Raw genomic sequence first — 7,121 nt, forward strand, 5'->3', positions numbered from 1 at the left:
AGTTTCCCGAAAGCATCGTTAGCCAACTATGGTCGTAAGTCCATTGAACTCTATTGGTAACGACGGAACTTGCGACCATAGTTCGCTTTGGGAAACGCACCCCTGGGCAGGAAGGATAACTCTGGGGGTGCTTCTCAATATCCCTCCTCGTCTCCTCGCTCCTCCGTCCTCCATCCTATGACCCGGAAAACAATAGAGCTCAGCCATCTATAAGGATATCTCAATTCTCTAATTGCACCGCGAGGAGGCGAGGATCGAGGAGTGAGGAGGCTTCCTGAGGAGTTATGAGCGAGGATACACAGGTGCATCCTTTGCGGAAGTCTTTCTCATCGAGAAACGTGACGCACGTATAAATTCTCCTCCCCCTTCATATCTGTCACAATAATATAAATGTATGCTTTACTTTTACAGATTAAATAAACTTTATATCTCATATATTTCAACTAGGCATCTTGCTTTATTAATATTTATTATATTTTTTAAATAACCAAACTTTAACAACATGTGGATAGATCCCTCGAGCGCAGCTGATGACGCTTTGAAGTGACGCTAAAGGGAGTGAGGATTTATCATTTCACTTGATTCAATTCCTCCGTCCTCTCGTCTTTTCCTTGCGTCCTTCCCTGGCATCCTGAAGGGGTGGAGCTAAGACGTGAGGAAAGGAAGCAAGGAAAGGAAACGAGGATGCATAAATAAGAATTGAGAAGCACCCTAAGAGTTGGAAGGGGTGTGTCGCGATTCTGCCTTCTCACATCGCGATACAGGTTCGTGGACCTGCGTATCGCGATTTCGGTTTCATATCGCATATCGTTACAGCCCTAATATGCGCCAGAGAAACAAGCATGCTGCCATCTTTATAATATTGTCTTTGAACTTCCGTTTTTGCGGTAGCTCTGTACATTTCTATGGCATTGCTGTCAAAGAATAATTAGCTGGTGAAGTGGATTTACTTGTTGTAGAGAGTTAATGAAAGTCTCTTTATTAAACATCTCAACTTTACTTACATTCTAATATGCCCTGTTTCTATGTATGATAACTAGTTATTTATTTATTAAAGAAATGCTTCAATCATTCTCATATTAATATTAAATAGCACTTTACGCAACACTACAGCTAGTTTGCCACGGGAACGTCATGTCAGTTGCTCTGTTAAGGTCATTCTTGTCTTAATGAAAAAAGAAAGAAGAAACTGGGGCTGGAGGCTGTTTATCAGTTTATGCTGTCAGAAAGTGCAGATCTCTTTAACCTCCCTCTCCTGTAGGATCGATAACGTTCCAGAGACTTTACCATGTGTAGATCACATAAAAAGCTCGGAGAAAACCCAGATCTGAAGGCCAGTTTTCATCTGTGGATTGGCCTTACTGAGACATTTGTATCTGTTTGCTCTTGAACCTGTCAAATGGTTGGACTGTGATATAAATGATCTCTTAACAGTTCCACAATGGGTTTTCACAAAAATCATACCGTTTTGATTATTCCAAATGTAAACAATCCCCCACCAGCTTCTCAGTGGACTTCTGGAGTGCAAACTAAGTTAAGTTCTTCCCCAAATAAGGCAAGAGTAAAAGAAATACAATGTTAATTCCAGAACCATTTATTTACAGTGACCTTTTTGTTTATGATACTATCTGTATCCATTTTTCTTTCATGCTTATATATACTGTTGAGGTATCTTATCCTATAGTGGAGCACAGCTGTGCAAAATACCATGGATTACTATGAAAAACACATGACATAAATGTGTCGAATCAACCTTCAAATGTTTAATTTATTTGCCAACTGGGAGGGCTATGAACGAGGACTCCAATGGTTAAAATTCACCCATTTGAGTGTTAAAACTTCCAAAAATTAAAATATCTTTTATTATAGCTCATGAAAATATTGGCTATTCCTACTCTCCCTGTTGTGTCGTGGTATGATAGTGGTGTAGTGGAAAACAAATTCCCCACAGATTAACAAGTGTTTTTTATTGGTCCACTAGCACCTCATTGGTTGTTTAAATCAAGGGCTCTTATTGATTCTATGGCCTGCACAGGTGGCAAACTGTAGCACAAACACCTCACAATGAGAGAAACACACTTTGATGAGTAATGCTTTCAGCAGCTGGTTTCTCCATCTGCACATTTTTGTCACAACCCTCTACTCGAGATATTTTCGCAACATTGACTTGTACACACAAGGGAATGTGCCTATAACTAGAAACCATTTAGTGTTCCTGTATGCAGAAGGATGACTTCACCCGTCTGACTGCAGGTGTATTGATAGAGAAGACTAAAATAAGATTAGGTTTAAATCTATATTTTTAAAATCTAAAAACAGTATTTTTTTTTTTTTTAAATGTTGTCTGAGGGATTCAAGAATATAAGACACACACAAAAATCAACGCAAACATTGCTGGCAAACTGATACATATTGTATTTTTTCTCATCTTACCATCACTGTTTAACAGGCTACCTGAGCCCCTTTTAAATATCTGGATCTGTAACCCAGGTGTTCTCCATCATGCTAATTAAACAATCAGAAAAACAAGAGGAAACAATTACTGCAAAGGCAATAATAATTACCAGGCTTGCACTAAGATGTTAGCTAACTACATTTTCAGCAGTCTTTATCCCTTACTCCCCAGACTTTAATATGCCAGCCTATAAATGGTGCTTGATATATACTGTAATTAACAGGAAAGTGTGGCAACAAAATTGCAAGCAATAAGTCAAGATGTTAAAAATGATTTACATTTTTACATACAAACTCATTTCCCAATGGACTCTTTCAGCACACTGATTTGACATTTGTTGGCTTTTTATTTAACGTAATCAATGCATAATTAAAGCTGTGTGTCTGTTTATGAAAGAACCAAATGTTGACTCCACAGCAAAGATCTAGGACAAGCTTATTGATGTTTCAATCAATGATTTGGGCGAGAGAATGTTCTGGAGTTTGATTTTGATTCAGTTTTGTTTATTCAAAAGCATGATTAAAGTGAAGGGCCAGAAAAAAAATGCTCTAGGGAATAAAATTAAAGCAGACATGGCCAAACCTCATAAGAATGGGGTATTTTGTGCTTTCTATCTAGGATCTCGGCCTGGGACTATGTTATTTGTGCAAAAATCTTTCTCTACTGTAGCCATAGAAGAAAATAAAATATATGTTATTAAATCTTATGTAAGGCTCAGAGTTTGATGGAGGACATGCTACACTGGTTATAATTTGGGACAGCTTGTGTAAAAGTATGTGACCTTCTACATTATACCATAGTGAATGATACAAAAGAACAGCCTGTGATGCTAAACTAACCCAACCCTTTTTATCTCAGTCCATAATTAAGAGTTATGGGAAAAAAAGTTCACCCCAAATTAAAAATGTTGTCATCATTACTTATTCTCATGTTGTTCCAAACTCATACGACTTTCTTTCCTCCATGGAATGCAAAAGGCAGATTTTTGAAGAATATCCTTGCCAGTCTTTTCTTTATAATCAAAGTGTCAAGGTCCAAAATGACAAAACAGCATCATAAAAGTTGTTGATATCTTCTGAAGCCATAGCTTTGAGTTTGGAAAATACTAAAAATTAAGTCGTTATTCACTGAAAATCTTCCCTGTTGAAAAAAACAGCATGGATAGGTATGTTTTGAAACATGGAAGCTGGTTTATGCTGGTCCTTAGCTGGTTTGAGCTGGTTTTAACTGGTTTATGCTGGTTTAAGATGGTCAAGTGCTGGTCCTAAGCTGGTCCTGAGCTGGAGCTAGTTGCTTGACCTGCTATAACCAGCTTAAACCAGCTTCCATGTTTCAAAACATGCCTAACCAGCATAAGCTGATTTTTCAAGAGGGTTAGGCTACATCCACAAGAAGCCAGAGCTTTCCCTATCAGATCTTTTTTTTTTTTCTCATCTCAAGAAATACCTGCGTACACACGAAAGCACTGAAACCGACTTAAAACGATGTATACATGCCAGCAGTTTGTGGTGCTGTAATTCTGCCACAGAGATACACTTAATATGGAGAAGAAGACTTGGAGCATGCACATAAACTTTGCTCGCTGTATACAAACTTTAGTTAAGCTTAGAAATAAAGCTTTACTTTAGTAAAGCTAATAGGCTCAGTAGCTTCTGGGGCACGAAAACAAGTAGTCTGCTATTGTTGTTGTTGTTGCTGTTACGTGACGTAGTGTTGCCTGACTAGGGTCGAGAGGTGGGGTGATGACATCATCGTTTCACAAAATATATGGATTGGCTGTACACATGAAAATGCAAGGGTATTGTTTTCAGATTTATCTACTCTGGGACCCGGTTTCAAAAATAGCGGTTTCAGGATCCAACTGGACAAAATGATACAAAATTCCGAAACGATACAAAATTTTTACGTATTCATCTATACGCGTCTCCATGTGGACGAGCTCTTAATAGCACTCTCGCTCTCCTTGTACGTTCACGAGAGCTCGTGAGTCTGAAGTTTTTAATGAATCTATTGATTCATGCTCTAATCAGACTGATTCGGTTCTCAGGTTCAAATTAATGGTAAACAGAGCGGAAGATTATCATTGAATGACAGTTTAGGTTTCTTCTTCACACAATTTCTGTTGACTTAGAATATAGCTTATACAGTATTTACCATGTTTCTGATACTTCTGTGGTGCGTTTTTGTCATTTTGGAGCCTGAGAGCTTCCATTTTATTCACTTGAATGCATGAGACCTTCTGGTAAACTTCTCATTTAGTGTTCTATAAATGAGTAATATTTACATGTTCCATGTCATATGGATTTACACATTAGAGGGTATGTAAATGAGGACATTAAGATTTCTGTGTGAATAATCCCTTTAACTTACTGTTTGAGAGATTTTGAAGCATGCTTTTTGCAGCATGTCTTGCAAGTGCTGTACCATGTGGCTGAAAACATATGGTACATATATGTTAACACATAATCAGGCTGAATTACAATTCTGTTTATGTCTGGTTGAATGGTAGGGGACCTGGAATATTCATCTTTTCTAAAGATTGTGTTGATGTGGTTTGCAGCTACCAGTGGACTATTAACTCTGCATGTTCAGCCACATCTCTTAAATTTGGAAGAATATATCTCACTCTCATTAGCATATAGTATCATTAGCACTTCATGAACTATGGAAAAAATTTGTATATATGAGGAGGATTTTGACTGACCATACGGCTCTCTTTTGCTAAGATTGACACAGAGAATTTCATTAGCCTTCTTCAGTTTGTCGCTTTAGAAATTAAAGCAAATTAAACAGACAGCAGAAGCTCAGACAACAGGTCATTGTTATGGAATGAAGACTTTACACATTTTAAATTGTAAATCTGTTTGTCCTGCAGGAAATTACTCTAGCAGAACAGGAAAAAAAAAACAAAAAAAACAGAGGGAAGTGAGAGAAACACCAACACAATTTGATGGCAATTCAAAACTATTTTGTTTTGGAAAATTGGTGGCTAATATGTGGTTCATTGACGAATAAGGTTTTTAAAAGTGTAAAAAAAAAACATAATGGAGAATTGGAGATATAATTCATTTTGCAGTTTTATTATATGTTATGAAAGAGATTATGTGGTTTTTATAATCAATTAATACTTATTTTGTCATTGTTTAGAAGATGGACAAAATTTGCCACCAAAAAAGTCATTTGGTTTAACCAAAATTTCGGTTTTACCAAATGACACTTTTTGACAATATTTTCAAACAATGCTAATAGGCTGATATCTAGCTAGCTAGATAGTTAGCTTGCTAGCTATCAGGCAAAAGGACAAGCAAACATTTTATAATTAGTACAAGTTTTTAAAATATTACATTTTCCATGTTTTATATCGGTTGTACCGAATGACCTGATGTTTTGGGACATGTGTATGAGCAAGTGAAAACATTAATTTTTTTAATAGTTAAGAGAGAGTTAGTTACTTTGCTTCACGACCATGTGGTCCTTTGCAGGTGCCTGAATGAAATCACATCCTGTCACATGATATTGAGCGCATGACTTAATCCAAAATGGTTATATTGGTTACTCCGAATTACATCAATGAAATTTATTTTTCCAGACATTTTTTTCACAACAAAGCAATGACTTATACACATAATCTTAATAACATTTTGCGCTATGTTGATATATGATGTTATAAAACTATGCCAGAATAAAAAAAATATATACATTTATTAGATTTTAAGATATTTTAATTACAAAAATTGGCTGTATTGGCCTTAGGACGACACTTCAAAATCTTTAAAATATCTTTATATGTAGCAAAATATAATTAAAACCTTTTGGATTCAATATAAGAGATCTAGTTGTACTACCTTACATACTTTGGATGTCATATCTTTGTTTTTTATTATTATTTAGGCCTTTGGACCCATGTATGAATTCAATCTTCTTACTTCCCAGTGATGGTTATATTTAGGGGTGGGGTTTGGGGTATGAATTCATGCAAAATCCCCACCTCATAAAATGGTTATACGATTTCCTGTGAGATTGGGTTGGAAACTGAGAGAATGAGAGATGACATGGCTGATGCAAACAAATTTCACAAACTTTCTTTCCAGTTCAGTGTAATAAAAGAAAAAGAAAAAAGAAAACAAATATTGATGTTTTTTATGTACTTTTAACCCAATAAGGCTGTAAAATGTGAACTTAGAACTCTTAAAATAAATTCAGCAGGTTTGACACAGGTTTCCTGGTGTGAACAGCAAACAAATGTGCTTGTAAATGTATTGCTCAGGTGTTGTGCTGGGAAAATAGGTAAAACATTGAATAAATTACATTTTAACATAGCTTGAAGTACAAATATGGTACTGGTATATTTTTGTGCACTGACACTGAGATGTAATGTATCTTGTGATATGTTGCCTATACATCGTGTTATTTTCTTGCTTTTATCTGAGATGTACCTGCTGCAGTCCCACCTGCTGTGTCCTAGGACAGCAACCAGAAAACCGTCTGTATTTGTAAAGCAACGAAGAGTAAAGATGAGGGAAACAGAGAAAAGCAGAGTGGGGTGAAATGCAGGAGAAAGGGAAGTGTGTGAGCGTGTGTGTAGCAGGACATTCTCTCTTGTGCCAGCAGACAGATGCATTCAGACATTGGAGGAGAGACAGAGATGACGGAACGTTCCGTGCAG

Source organism: Megalobrama amblycephala, linkage group LG8 (genome assembly GCF_018812025.1).
Source record: "Megalobrama amblycephala isolate DHTTF-2021 linkage group LG8, ASM1881202v1, whole genome shotgun sequence".
Taxonomy (NCBI): Eukaryota; Metazoa; Chordata; class Actinopteri; order Cypriniformes; family Xenocyprididae; genus Megalobrama; species Megalobrama amblycephala.